Genomic DNA, 16,567 nt, shown 5'->3' on the forward strand with positions numbered 1-16,567 from the left:
ATCTTGAAAATTCATCTGGCTATATTCAAGAAAGATTAATGATTATGAACAATAGCTGTTTTGGTCAAATGCAACTTCACATTTTATTCCCTGAAGAACTTTATTCAAGCTAATTAATCAATCTGAACATTAGTCTTCCTTTGTAAAATAGATTAAAACAAACAAAAACCTTCTTCTCTCACAATTTTCATCTCATAGAAATTAACTGAGGTAATCATTGTAAAATAACTAGGACAGTACTGCTACATAGTAGGTGTTGAGTAATTGTTAGCTTTTTAAAAATACTGCTGCTATAAAGGTCTCACTTATTCCAGTAACATAATTGTAAATAAGCATTAAAAAATATTAGGCAGCTTTGAACTCAGTGCATCTGATTCCATGGTGATTTAAGATATAAATGAAAAGTGAGTCTCACTCTAACTTGTTAGTAAACATGGGTCAGATATCTGGATTTTTATTCATGCCTGTCCAGGGAGGCACACACTAAGGCCATGACCTGAATGACCAGAAGTATATAACTTTTTAAAACTTGGAAGAAGCATTTTAGTTTCAGGTCTGAAGCAATTTGGGATTGTTTGTGGAAATCAAGCTTGATGTTGTAAAAGCAGAGTGAGCAATTCAGATAAAAATCTATGATGAAGTTGAGAGAAAGACACAGGGACAGATTATATAGAGCTTTGTAGCTTAGAGTGAAAGACTAGCATGTTAATTCCACTCTATTTAATTGGTAAATTTAAACACTGATAAAATAAGAAAATATTTTTATTGCTAAAATCATATGGTCAGAGACAAGAAAATAATTGGATCTAATGTAGGGTTGTAAAAGCTCATGCTGGATATTGAGAATAGACTCTCGGAAAGTAAGAATGGTGGTCAGAATGCTATATGCATCAGTCCTGGTGAGCAGTTATTGCAGCTTTGTCCACTGCAATGGTAAAGACAATGGGAAATTTGTATATATTTGGAATATATTTTGAAGGCTTATTTGGATATGGTGCCTGGAGACAGATGGAGAAAAAATGTGACAAAAACTAAATCCCCAATAGTATTTATTTGTTGAATAAAAGAATGAGTGAGTCAAAAAATAATCATAGGACTGAGACTTGACGATCTGGAGGAAAGTGGCACCATTTAATGATATAAGATCTTACATTTAATCTTACATTTTGAGCCATTATGTGCTGTATCCATGTCATAGGCAATTAAAACATGGTCTTATCAGAACAAAAAAAAAAAGAGATTCTGAGAAAGAAAAAGTTTAGAGGTTTATATTTTTGGTGTGTTAAGTTTGGATTGCTTATTAGAAATACAAAGAGAAATATCAAGCAAGTAATATAAAAATGTAGTTTAAGGGTGAATTCGGGATTTGAAATGTAAACATGCTAATAATTCACATATTGATAGATAAGATTAAAACATGAGATTGGTATGAGACTACACAGAAAGTGTAGTTAAGGAAGACAGCATGTGGAAAGGAGAGACCACTAACAGGCAAAACATTGAAGGAGGGAGGTGGGTAACTCTTTCTCAAGGACTAAACTCCCAAAAGGACACAACACAATTTCAAAAGACAAACAAGGACCAGGGAGTGAAGCAGGCTGTGTTCAGTCTTGTCGGTAGGTAAAAATGACGTCAGGTCCTTCACTTCAGTGTTTAAGGAAAGAAAACCATACATTCAGCTCTTTAGAAGAAATAAAGAATGCCTAAAGTATCATCTATGTTATTTATCTGCCTCTAGATGGCTGACACTAAAGCTGGCACATTGACATTTTGGACATTCAAGATCTTGGCTGCACTCCCCAAAACTTACAAAGCTCACAATTAATCCACTTGAGCAATTTTCAAAATGATCGTTGCAGTGAAAATTTTGAAGAAAGATCTTTCCTAGCATTCTAAGAAAGCAATAGCATTTTTCTTAGGATAATTGCAGTAACTAAATGACAAATTTACTTAGCCAATCAGTAAAAGAAGTTGTATATTTGCTAATACATCTCTATTTTTGCTTTCAATATATTTAATACTTCTTCCCTAAAAACCTCATTACTCAATCTCTGTTTAGTCAATTTTCTTTGCTCTTCAATCATACCTACAATCCACTTCCCAGTGCCACTTTGAGTAGGTAAAGATTTAAAACACACACACACACATATATAATATAATATAATATAATATAATATAATATATATATATATATATATATACACACACACACACACACACAGGTAAAGGTTTAAAACCACAGTGCATGTGTATATATGTATGCATATATGTACCTATGTATATAAGTGCGTATATATAAACCTTATGGTTTTGTGATATATCCACACAAAACTATAAGGTTTAAAACTGAGATATATATATATACAAAACTATTAAACATTTTAAACACAATTATTTCTACTACAATCAAGCAATCTTTTGAGTTAAAACATCAAGAACATTGGTTTTTAAACAGTATTCTATAGAATACAAGACAATGGGAGAAAATATTCACAGGCTATATGTACAAGAAATGACTTGTGTTTAAAATTCAAAAAGGGCTCCCAGAGTTCTACAAACAAGAGCAAACAATTCAGTTTCGATGAAGAGATATATACAGCTCATCACAAAAACATGTTAACATATTATTAGCCAAAAGGAAAATGTAAAGTATATCACAATAAGAAAATGCACAAAAAAAAACCTATCAGAATGACTAAAAGTACAAAATAGTATCAACACCAAATGCTAGCAAGGCTACAATGAAACTGGATCACTCATTCATTGCTGATGAGAATGTAAAATGCTACAGCTCCTCTGGAAAACAGTCTGGTAGTTTCTTATAAAGCTGTATACATGATTCCCATATAAGCCAGCAATTACAGTCTTGGAAATTTACCTAAGTGAAATGAAAATGTATATTCACACTAAAATCTGTACAGTAACATTCATAGCATTTTTTCCCTAAACTCCAACCTGGAATCATCAATAAAAAAGGAGCAAACTTTGATCCATACAGCAACTTGATGAATCTCCAAGATGAATGTTTAATGAAAAAAGGTGATCCCAAAGTGTTACTTACTATATGATTCTACTTACATACATTTTGAAAAGGAAAAGATTTTAGAAATGAAGGACAAATTAGTGCTTGACAATGGATAAATATGGGGCAGATGGCCTAGTGGGTGGGAGATAGCCTTGATTATAAAAGGGTAACATATGGTATGTTTGTGGTAATGAAACTAGTCTGTATCTTTTCTGTGATTATTGAATAAAGCTATAAAATTGCACAAATTTGCACAAATTGTATGATAAAAATATATATTATAGAACTAAATGCAACATATAATAATAGATTGTATCAATGTCAATATCGTGGTTGTAACATTATGCTATAATTTCTCAGGATGTTATCATTGGGACATTTGTAGTCTTTGTAAAGAGTCCATGGGTCTCTGTGAATTATTTGTTAGACTGAATTTGAACCTACTTTCACTTCAATAAAAATTTCAGTTTAAATTGGTTTATTCAAGAAACTAATGGAACAGTATGTGGCTGGACAGTAGTAAAGAGTGAGGATTAAGTAAAATGAGGTCTCATTTATTTTTTTAATTTTATTTTTTATCTTTTTAAAGGGTCCACCTGAGATCCAGGCCTGAGCTGAGATCAAGAGTTGGATGCTGGGGACATCTGGGTGACTCAGCGATTAAGCGAATGACTTCAGCCCAGGGCACGATCCTGGGATCCTTGGATCAAGTCCCACATCGTGCTCCCTGCATGAAGCCTGCTTGTTTCTTTGTGTCTCTGCCTTTCTCTCTGTGTGTCTATGATGAATAAATAAATAAAATCTTAAAAAAAAAAAAAAAAGAGTTGTCTGCTCAACGAACTGAACCACCCAGGCACCACTAAAATGAAGTTTTAGAAATACCAAAGGGTGGATCATGATGGCTTCTGTTGATTGTGGTAAGGGACTTGAATTTTACTATGAGTTCAATGGAAGTATATTGAAGGATTTTAAGGTGAAAATTTATATCATCTAGTTCACATATTAGTAGACCATTCATGTTTTTCAGGGAGGAGAACCGGATAAGAAGACAGTGAAAAAGTTGGGATAGATGGTAATAGACCAGGTGGATGTAAACAGTGGTTTGGATTAAATGACTGTGGTGTGTTGAGAAGGAGGTGGATATGAAATATAGTTTGCATATATAATGCTAGGGTTTAATTTATTTAGATGTGGATAGGGAAAAAATCAAACATGTTTCTTGGGTTACTGATCAATAACTACAGGGATAATGGTGGCCTTTACTGAATTAGAGATTAGATTGGAAATGGAATAAGAGAAGAAACAAAAAAGTAACTCCTTTTCATCTATCTGTATCTACTTTTTGCATATAAGTGCTCAGTGTTTAAATACCTATTTTTTATTAGAGTTTGATTAGAATGGGTGACACATTAATTTATACTAGATATTGCATGATTTGTTCAAATGTAAATTCATATTAATTAAATGTAATTAAATTCAGTGACAGATGTTTAAATTTATTTTTTATTGAAGTTTAGTTGACATACAATATTACATTAGTTTCAGGTATACAACAAAGTGTTTTGACAAATTTATATGTTATGCTATGCTCACCACAAGTGTAGCTACCATCTGTCACTGCACAATGCTGTTGAAACACCATTGACTATATATTCTATGATTTATCTTTTATTCCTATGATCTATTCATTCCATAACTGGAAGTCTTTATTTCCCACTGCCCTTCACCCATTTTGCCCATCTCCCTACTCCCTTCTCCTCTACCAATCAGACAGATTGTTTTTAAATCAAATATAAAATTCTCCATTATCTTGAAGTCTAATAACATGTTTAAATTATATGTGTATCATATATAGCTATTAAATTATTAACAGAAGTAATTATGAAAATTATCAATTATGTGTTTTATTCAGGGATTATAAGTAAATTAGTTGGACAACACTTGCTATAAGGTAAATCTTATAGTAAATGTTGGAAATTTAAAGACAAATCTTTCTTTCAAATAGCCTACATCTTCTGCTGGACCCAAAGATTTTGAACATTTGCTAGAGGGATGCCTGGCTGACTCAGTTGGAAGAGCATTTGACTCTTAATCTTGGGGTCATGAGTTCAAGCCCATGTTGAGCATAGAATGTTTGCTAGAGCCAATTCTTCTAAATTTATACAGATTAGGCAGAAACATGAGATATACTTTTACTTTTTCTCTAATACCTTTAGCAAAAATGTTAAGAGGTCAGAGAATAAAAAATCTTATCACCAAAAAGAAATAACAAAACATTAACAAAGAGAAATGGCATATTGTAACTGTCCAACACAACAATAAAAAGTGAACAAGTAAACAAAATCACAATACAACTTAAAGAAATTAAAATTGTGCTATATTAGAATTTTCTGGGCAGATCACATGTGTAAAATATTAAATAAAATGTTGGCAAAAAATATTGGAAAGTTTTAAAGTATAGATATATTATTGATGATAATTTTGGAAATTAGCAAATTTACAAATGATTGCAATTCTGGAATTTTTATTTTTTTATGTTTTTATTTTTTTATAATTTTTTTTTAATTTTTTTTTTAATTTATTTATGATAGTCACACAGAGAGAGAGAGAGAGGCAGAGACACAGGCAGAGGGAGAAGCAGGCTCCATGCACCAGGAGCCCGATGTGGGACCCGATCCCGGGTCTCCAGGATCGCGCCCTGGGCCAAAGACAGGCACCAAACCGCTGCGCCACCCAGGGATCCCTATAATTTTTTTTTTTATTTATTTATGATAGTCACACAGAGAGAGAGAGAGAGAGAGAGAGAGAGAGAGAGAGGGGCAGAGACATAGGCAGAGGGAGAAGCAGGCTCCATGCACCGGGAGCCTGACATGGGATTCCATTCTGGGTCTCCAGGATCGCGCCCTGGGCCAAAGGCAGGCACTAAACCACTGCGCCACCCAGGGATCCCCAATTCCAGAATTTTTAAAAGTTAAAATGATTTTATTTTCCATCTAAGATTCATTAATTTTAAAACAATGTAGAATTAATTTAAAAAAATCAACCCTTTGAAGAAACAGTGTATAAGGCATTGCATAAGGGTCTGGCAAAATACAAGTGCATATACACTGAAAAATGTGTGGAAATATTCATCCTCAAATCATGGTGTCTAGGAAATCATGATCCAAAAATTCAAATACAAGACACTTAATAAGTAGTGAACAACATCAATTTGTAAAATTATATACACCCTTTCAAAGGAATTTTTATAGGTAAAATTTAAATAAGCCTCTTCTTTATGCTGCTTCTGTGTGTGTGTGTGTGTATATATATATATATATATATATATATATATATATATATATATGATTTTTCTTCTGTATATATATATGATTTTTATTTATTTATATATTTATATATTTATATAAATATATAAATTAAAGACAAGAAAATATTTCTGGTTCACAGATTTATTTTTCTATTGTGTTAATTTAACTAGTTGTCCTTAAAAATTAGTGATATTTTTCTTTTAATAACTGAAACTCTTTTTCTTAAGACTTTTATTTATTTATTCATGAGACAGAGAGAGAGAGGCAGCGACATAGGCAGAGGGAGAAAGCAGTTTCCCCATGGGGAGCCTGATGCAGGACTTGATCCCAGAACCCCGGGATTATGCCCTGAGCCAAAGGCAGATGCTCAACCACTGAACCATCCAAGTGCCCCATCTGCCTTAATTTTTTCATTCCAAATGGTACAATAATAAATAACTCACGCTACACAAATACAATACCAGATTTAATTTCAAACACCATAACTATAACATGTCTTTAGGAAGGAATTTATATGATACCACTAAAGCAAAAGTGCTGAATCCAAGCTGTTAAATCAATTACTGGTTGTTTCCACATCTTGAATGAGTTCATCTAAGGAGCTATAAGGAGAATACTTTATGAAAATAGAATTATGCCATGAGAACATGAGAATCATAATTAATCATAATATTTATCTGGTGCTAAACAAAAGCAAAAGAAAATTACCGTACCAGCATTCAAATAAACAATTATTTGCGAAATGTGGGTTTTTTAAAATAAGTGCCTCTGGTTGCCATATCCAAAATCCTCTTCTATCTGTATCTTTCAGATAAAGCCTGATTTATTTCTGAGCATCCTGGTGTTTTGTCTGTAGAATTAATCACAATATTTCTTGCAATAAAAATAAAAATAAATTTACTCCTTTTAAACTATATTATTGAGAAGGAGCAAGGCTGTACCTGACATTCAGGAGCTGGCCTGCTACTTCAGCTAGGCTCTATTGTTCTCCTCTTGAAAATAATTCACAAAACATCAATATCAGAAAAGATCATTCTGTGACCACGATAGACCACGACAAAACCCACAGCATTCTGTAATCACATAAGTGATTATAGAACAAACATAAGTTGTAAATATTTTCCAAGACACAAAATATCAAACCTCCCCTCTCAGGGACAGTAGGGATGATTAAATGATGCATCTTTACAAATTACAGTTTAGCTTTACTCTAATGTGCCTTCCCAGAGGTAAGATTTGTTGGAATTGTGTCTGTATCCTACCAGCACCCTATACAATGCCAACCCCTGCTTCCTTGGACAGTCTCCAAAATCACCCAACCAAAACTCAAATCCTATCATAAATCCTTTGTAACACCCTCTTACACAGATGACATTATAAACCAAGTCAGATTTCTATCCAAAGGTTTCAGAAATATATTTCAGAAATAAAGGGAAAAAATGCATGCTATTTTTTAGGACTACATCCATCTCTAATTCAAGAACCAAAATACTTACCCATATATCATTATGCTTTTATAATGTTATTTTATATTAGAATTTGATACTCATTTGCTTAAATTCTGAAAAAAAATCATTGCTGGTTTATTGCATTCCTTCTATATGCTCATTTATCTACTTTCTAGTAATATGGAGAAATGTTTTGAGTGATCCTTTTTTAAGCATAAGTTTCTTGAATTCAGATGTTATATCTAATCTACATGTTTAGTTAGCTATGGGATTCTTTTACTGGTTAGAGTGGCAACTGAACATTGAAGTGATTCCATTAGAGATCCCTGGATGACTCAGCGTTTTCGTGCTTGCCTTCAGCCCATAGCATGGTCCTGAAGTCCTGAGATTGAGTCCCACATCGGGCTCCCTAAATGGAGCTTGCTTCTCCCTCTGCCTGTGTCTCTGCCTCTCTCTCTCTCTCTCTCTCTCTCCTCTTCTCTCTCTCTCTCTCTCTCTGTGTGTGTGTGTGTGTGTCTCATTAATAAATAAGTAAAATCTTAAAAAAATGAAGTGATTCCATTAGAAGCAGGAGATGGTTGATGCTTTAAACTAGTAACAATAAATGCATGGAGACAAAGAACTATATGAAAGTATATGAATAAATGCTCAATTTCATAGTGTATATTCATGATGTTGACAGGAGGAAAAAGCTTGAGCCTGAATTAATGCAAACCTTAGAGTGACAGGAGGACTTGAAGATTGTACAGTCATAAAGGGGTAAGAAAAATGTCAAAGTATCTATTAGCAAAATGTTAAAAGAAACACAGAAAATAATATAATCACTTGGGAACAGCTAGGACATTGAATATAACTGGACAGAGGACAGGTTCACTTTACCTCTTTATAAAGTGTGATGCTTGTTGAAATAGCTCAACATTTATCAAGAAGGAAATCTTAACCTATTGGGATACTCCATCAGAAGGTTTAAAGCAGATTTTTGGGCATAGCAATTATAGGAGAGAAGAGGAAAGACATTAGGTAGATGACTGGAAGCAAGTGCAATAAATATTTGTTGAGCCTTTTAGTTCAATTTCTTCCTTAATGCAGAAGAATGTCAATGAACGAAGAGGACATGGAAGTAAAAAGCAATTGGAACACATAATACAAATAAAAGAATAATTTATTAGCATAGCTATCATGAAAACTCATTGTTATAATGGTTTGTTTCCTTTAATTCTCATTTCCTAAACAGCTTATACTATTAGAAACAGTATCATATATTTTTAAACAAATTATTTACTCTTGAAAATCAAATTGGAATATGTGTACTCTGCCTTGGGCAAACATTTTTGCTCTGCATTTATACTGAAATAATAACAAAAGTAAACATATAGACATAAACAAACATACATACACAGATAGATATTCATTTCTAAACATTTCATGGTTCATATGATCATGCCACTTATACCCCAGGCTTCAATTCAAAGCAAAATGTGAACATTGTAAAAAATATTTCTCGTTCTTCATATTATATATGTGAAATATGCAATTCATCCCTACTGCTTTTTAAAATTTTAGCATAAAATTGTTTCTTCTCATTTGAAAAAAACATGATCTAATGTTTTTGAAGGAACATTTGTTTACATTTTAGTCATCACAATGCTTGTTCCTATATTTTCATTTTTTCAGTGAAATTAATGTTAGTTGAGTTAATGTTATTCCTGCTGTAAAACTGACTCGCATTTGAAATTACCACATGTACTACAATGACATATTACATTCAAACTAATCAAGAAATCACGTAGTCAAAAGCAATCAATATTTTTCAGGTTTTTTTTTTTTTTATCCTTTTCCTTTTAACTTGAAATAACTGCGTTTTCTTATTTTAAAATGATAACTGTGTATTTTACCATATGTCAAGGGAAAGCTTAAACTTATGAATAAGTATTCAACCCACAAATAATACCCCAAACGGTTGCCAGTTTTTTCTCTAACATTCAGATGACAATAAATGTTAATTATGTTATTTATGTTAAATGAAGAACTTCAAGACTACTTTCAGATTCATAATGCTTAAACTGAGGAAAGATTAATAATACATGTAAGTACTGTTATTATTTCAATAATTTTCGATCCTTTCCTACTGCATATCTGTACCTCTAATACTGCATGAAATGTCTGTACTATCTTTTTAGGTCCAATAATATTTGCCTTGGCAAGATCTCATCTGATGGAATTAAGATCTGGAAAAGCTTTTGTTATCAACCACAAGTTCTACCCTCTGCCCTCAGGAAACTAATTAGCAGCTTCAGTCACTCCATCTTTTCAGTTCCCTATAGAATTCAACTGTTGGCTGAAGGCACCCTTGCTCTGTCAATTGTCCCTAAAGTGAGCAAGCAATTTTTGCCTACAATTTGAGACAGATCACATAATTAAAATTCCTCAATGCAAAGAGAGAGCAGAATGGAAGTTGGTTACTTTTTTTTTTTGAGATTTGCTTTTAATATGGAATAAAAATCTCTTAACCTATTCATTGGATTCTGGTGTTTGAGTATCCTTTTTAACCTTAGAGGTTGTGATGAATAATAATGTAGTACAGGCATTCCATAATTTTGTGCAGAGCCTAAAGTAAACGAAAGGTGTCATATTTATCTAGGTAAATGTATCTGTCAAGACTAAAACTTTACTAGCAGATATATCATGTCATTTTTACCAGTTCAAGATAATTTGAGCAGTTTTAGAGTTTCCAACTCACTAGTTTAAACTGATGGGTATATCATTTTTCTTGTGACCCAGAAATATCAATACTATTTCAATTTCCCAATTTATCTCACCCAACTTCAACCTTTCTACCAACCCACACTATATTTGTTTTTCATGTTTCCAAATAGGCAATATCAGAATAATCTATAATGCCATACATTTGTTCCTATCCATCTGGCATTCAGGATACCCAACACAGCAAACAAAATATTTTGAGAATATGGAAACAGTATGCTTTGTATAGCATAGATGTCTCTGTGAAGTAGAATGTATTAAAATGTGCAATGTTACACTCTTCCAAATAAGCTATATCACATATATACACATATATACACATAGACACATGTATATATTCATATATACCTCAAGGATTGTGAATTTACTAATTTTTTAGAAAGCCAAGATAAAATAAATGAAGCATAATTTAGATGAAGGGTCTTAAAGTCATGTCATTTTGATTCTGATCCTAAATCAACCACTCACTAATAGATGTACCTATTTAGGGTTTCTATATGTGCCAGAAACCTCCTATTTTCCTGCTCAATCATTATTTACCTTCCTGAATAACTCTTGAAGGCTTCAGGAAAGTGGTCCTCAAAGTGGATTCGGGGATTGGTGCTTATGTTTTTGAGGAATACAGGGATGTCCTTCTCCGCAGGAAAAAAAAAAAAAAGAAAGAAAGAAAGAAAAAAAAGAAGAAAATAGGTTTTTCCTTACTATGGTTGATATGGCTACTGTCACAACATGAACAATCAAACTAGGTGTTCTGAAGCTCCTACCAGATCTCAAAAGTCAATTGTGCACATTTTTTCTAGGTTTTATTATTCAAAAATCATGTTGTTGGTAGTGTGAAATCATCAGTGGCCAGAATATATACACGATGGAAATTAGCAAAAACTACAAATCTCAGATCTTTTCCCACCTCAGAAAGCGGATTTACCAACATACACAACAGTATCCTCAAATCGCTAGCTGGCAGGTTGATTATATTGAATTCCTTCTGTCATAGAGTAGTACTTTGTGCTCATTTATAAAGTCACATTTTGGGTCATGGATTTGTCTTCCCTGCTTGTAAACCCACCAGCATCCTCACTGTGAACTTAGTGCCGTATCTACTGCTGTCATAATCCATACAGTGTCATATTTATTTTGAGGAGGTGTGAAAACAGATTAGTGTAAATGGAATCTGGTTCTATAAGGAGCCCCATCACCCAGAAGCAGCCGGCCTAATAGAAAGATTAAATGGCCTGATGAAGACTGACTTACTTCCCTACTTTGGAGACAACATTCTGAGGGCTGGGGTCTCCACTGGCTGCAGTATCAGGATATCTTAAAACAATAGTGTGTGCACACATCCAAGAATCAAGTAATGTACTTATATGTGGCCCCTCTCATCAATACACACAATACCTGCCAGAAGAATTTGATTATTGTCTTTGTGCTTTTGGCCTCAGTGGATTTGGAATGCCAGGAGTGAGATATTTTAAACAGGGAGCCAATAAATTGGCCATTTTGGGTACCTCATGTGCCAAACCAATGCTATGGCAAAAAAATAATGAAATTGTTGACAAAAATGTAAGAACAGAATAAAAAATAGTATTTTCAAACATGGCACTCTGTTTCTCCTATCATATTACTTAAAAAGTGTATAGTAAATGAATTTTTAACACTCAGGAAAACTAAAACTTACATTGGCCTAAGTCGCCGTTAGTATTTGATTTTATGGTAGTTTGGATTGGAGAACATACTGTCAGTTGGTCAACTTAGTCCCCGAGTACAAGTGAAACAAAGTAATTTCTCAATAAATTTTCAATGAATTAAAAATATATTATTGGTCTTTTTCCAAATCTTCAAGTTTCATTAATATATTGTGACAAAAAGCACCTTTGAATGAAAAGAAACAAATGATTGCTTTTCCTATGGTATTAATAAATTCTACCTGTAGCTCTTCTCTTTTTTTGAGACAGGTGCACAAATTTGGGAATAATGCTGAATTATATTAAATGGCATTTGCAGTCATCACTATGTTGGAAGCAATAATATAGAACAATTATAATAAAAATTAAGGCTGCCACATTCTCACCCACCTGCTTCTGTGTCATAGCATTAGGATAGATGGTGAGATATGTAATTGTGCTTGTATCACTTCTTTTGTTAACCTGCGTGGTATATTGTGAGATAAGAAAAAATAAAAACACCTTTAACTTTTCACTCGTGGCAAATGTCTAATAAAGTTGAAAATAAAATGAAGCTCTTCTCAGAGACCTTCTCACCTTCCTTTCTAGCCCAGTTCAAGTTTTTTTTTCTTACCACGATGCTTTAATAATCTGATCCTGTAATTATTGTTTATCATAATTAGGGAAGTAGCATGTTATTCTGTGAGCTATCTCGTTGGAATATAAAAATGAGGTCCTGACCACTTCATTATTAGAGACCTCATGTTACAACATGTCACATAAGAGTGTTGCTCTTTTGGTCCGGGCCTGAAGTTGATTTGATAATTGAAAATCTACTCCCTGAAACATCCCTCCTTCCTTTCCACTGATATGAATCGTATATAGTGGACACATTCATTTAAAGATCTCTGGCTTTTTTTAGCTACAGAATGGTTTGCAGGAAGAGTTGGCTTTAGTGTGTAAATGAGACTAAATTGACTTAGTCTACATATTTGCTTGTTTCTTAATAAATTATTTGGTATTCCAGTAATAATATTCAATTTACCTAAATCAAATTTTCTCACCTAGTTTGACAGGTTAGTGCTATGTTAATTATCTGTAGTACTTTAATGCAAAGAATTTTCAGTGTGACTAAGACAAAGCTTTTGTCCAAACAGACCACAAGGTGATAAAAAAAAAAAAAAAAAAAAAAACCCTCTGGAAATTAAATTATTTTCTTTGCCCTAGTACTTTCTCAAATAATATTTTTTTTCATTTTAAAGTTAGACTGTGAAAGGATGATAAACACCTTACGAAGTGTCCTGCTTTTGATTAATAAAGTTCAGAGAAGTCCACGGTCAAAATAGAAGAATTCAATAGAAAAGTAATTGAACAGAAAATAGCCATTTGGAAGGATGTTGATGAACATAATTCATTGAAAACTTACAGAGGGGGTCAGGCACTCTAATAAATTGTTTGGATAAATAATCTCATTTTACCCAGCGCCAACACTTTCAGGTGAGTAACATTACCTCTTTGACTATAAGAAATGTCCTTAGAAACATTGTTACTACCATGAAGTAAAAAAAAAAAAAAGAAAGAAAGAAAGAAAAGGTGTCAAAAACAGGACTTGAACTCAACTCTTCCTTAGTCCCCAGGCAATATGGAGGGGAAAGAAAAGATAAAAAGCCACCAGGCAGTGGTGCTTTGACTTACGGCTTTGTTCTTAGTTTTCGTAAACATTTACATGGAGAGACATATTAAAGTGTTACAGGTCTTTGGCCTTTCCTTGCTCATACATTCGAGAGTAATAGCTCAAGGAATAAAATCCTCAGGAATTCAATAAAAGTGGCAGCAAATCTCCCTGAACAGGCTGACTCAGGAGATGTTTTACTTTGTGATAAACATTTCTCTTGCCTGAAGCCTGTGGCAAAGAGCTTCATAAGAACTGAGGTTAGGAAATTTCAACCGATTTTTCCCCAAGGTAGGGGTAAGCTTTTATAACTGTTGCATTATAAATTAGGGAAAGGAAAGAGAAAACTATCCAAAGTGTATTTGACAATACATTCACATAATTTTTTATTAATCATTTAGTTTGTATGGAAAAATATAAATCTTCAAGTAATATTATGAAGTCTGCATTTGCAGAAGTTGAATAAAGTTTTATCTAATTTACCTTTTTAAAAATCAAGATGAAATTATAATATTGATCTGCTCTTATCCAAATACATAACATTAAGGTTAAACTAGATGAGAAAGTACCTTTTAAAAATACATATGCACACACAAAAAATACATATGCACATGTGTATATGTGTAGACCTTGTCCAGTGATGTTGTTCAGGGAAGTTGGAAATGGAAAATGGACAAATCAAGTAAAAACCATGGTATTGAGACTGGTAGGTACATATCTAAATATAAATATTAATCAGAGTTTTGTTTTATGATTTATACAAATTTCAAAACATGACTCTTCTGAAAATTTTGACAGTATTTATTCCATATACTCTGGAATGTTGTGTACTTAAAACTGAGCAGAAGGCTTCATTTAAGTCAGAGTGTTTTGCAATTTGACATTTCCTCATCAAATTAAGAGTGAAAACGAGTATTTAGAGAACATTGACTTGTAAATACCACATATTAAGTTATATCTTCAACCAAACTTCTGATGGAAATGATTCCAGAGATCATTTAGTGTTATAGGCAGAATAATGCTACTCCCCTCCTCACAAAAATTCATGTCCTAATCCCTGGAAACTATGAATATTTCACCATGTCCTAATCTCTGGAAACCATGAAAATTTCACCTTACATGGAAAAGGAAAATTAAGATTGAAGATGGAAATAAGTTCACTAATTAGTTGACATAATGATAAAGACAATTGTCTTGAATTATCCATTTGGGACAATGGAATAGGAAGGGTCCTTAAAAGTAAAAGGCAAAGGCAGAGCCAGAATGATTCAGATACTGTTCCAAGTCAGACAACCCCACAAATGGGTTATCTCCAAGTGCTATAAGCAGAGTACCTAATGCATTTGTTACAAATGGCCTCAGTGGGTTTTTTTATACTTAATTTTTTAATTTTTCATTTTAATTCTAGTTTAGTTAACATATGGTATTATATTAGTTTCGGGTGTACAATAAAGCAATTCAACAATTCCATACATCACCCAGTGCTCATGACAATGCACTTCTTGAACCCCAACCTCCTCTGTGTCTTTTAATAAAAGGTGCTGATTCTAACTGCTTTCCTATATGTCTGCAAATCACACTTTTTCATTAATTATCTCATTATATTGTTTATTTATTTATATGCCTCATGTTGCTCACCAGTGAAACTCCAGTGTACTGCCTAGTAGATGCTCAATAAATACTGCTTGAATAAATAAAAGAAAAATCCCCTCAGAACCTAGGATGACATTTTACAATCTTCCATTATTGATTTTTCTATTTACCTCATGCTCATCCAGGCTGCTTGCATACTTTTGATTTTAAGGTAAGAGTACCCTAATAATTTTACTCTGTTTAAAATGATAGTTCAGGGATTCCTGGGTGGCGCAGCGGTTTGGCGCCTGCCTTTGGCCCAGGGCGCGATCCTGAAGACCCGGGATCGAATCCCACATCGGGCTCCTGGTGCATAGAGCCTGCTTCTCCCTCTGCCTATGTCTCTGCCTCTCTCTCTCTCTCTCTGTGTGTGTGACTATCATAAATAAGTTTAAAAAAAAAAGTAAAAATAAAATGATAGTTCATTTCTGATAAATGATTCAGACATCTCAACAAAGTTTGTTCTATTTTACTCCTTTGTATGGGCACACAAATAAGCAAAATTGGTTGTATTTCAATTGGCTCTAATACTACTAATCCACACAGTTGTGACCCAGATTACCAAGTGTATTAATTAGTGATACTTTGGGTGTGTTTGTGTGTACTGATAAAGTACATAATTATTTATGCATGTTTAATTTTTCTTAAAATTATAAGTAAGCATTATATGACTTTCTAGAATCTTTGATACCAGTATTTTTGATGATTTTATTTTTGTGCTATTATTTTTATTTTTTTTTATTTTTTTTATTTATTTATGATAGTCACAGAGAGAGAGAGAGAGAGGCAGAGACACAGGCAGAGGGAGAAGCGGGCTCCATGCACCGGCAGCCCGACGTGGGATTCGATCCGGGGTCTCCAGGATCGCGCCCTGGGCCAAAGGCAGGCGCCAAACCGCTGCGCCACCCAGGGATCCCTGTGCTATTATTTTTAAAGTGTTTTGAGCTGATCTTTTGAATCACTGATTAAGTTTTCATATTTTGAATTAAATGATTGCGATTCATTATACAGTTATGTATGACACACTTAAGGCTATTAGATCATGTAACCACTTATTA

Source organism: Vulpes vulpes, chromosome 5 (assembly GCF_048418805.1).
Source record: "Vulpes vulpes isolate BD-2025 chromosome 5, VulVul3, whole genome shotgun sequence".
NCBI classification, from domain to species: domain Eukaryota; kingdom Metazoa; phylum Chordata; class Mammalia; order Carnivora; family Canidae; genus Vulpes; species Vulpes vulpes.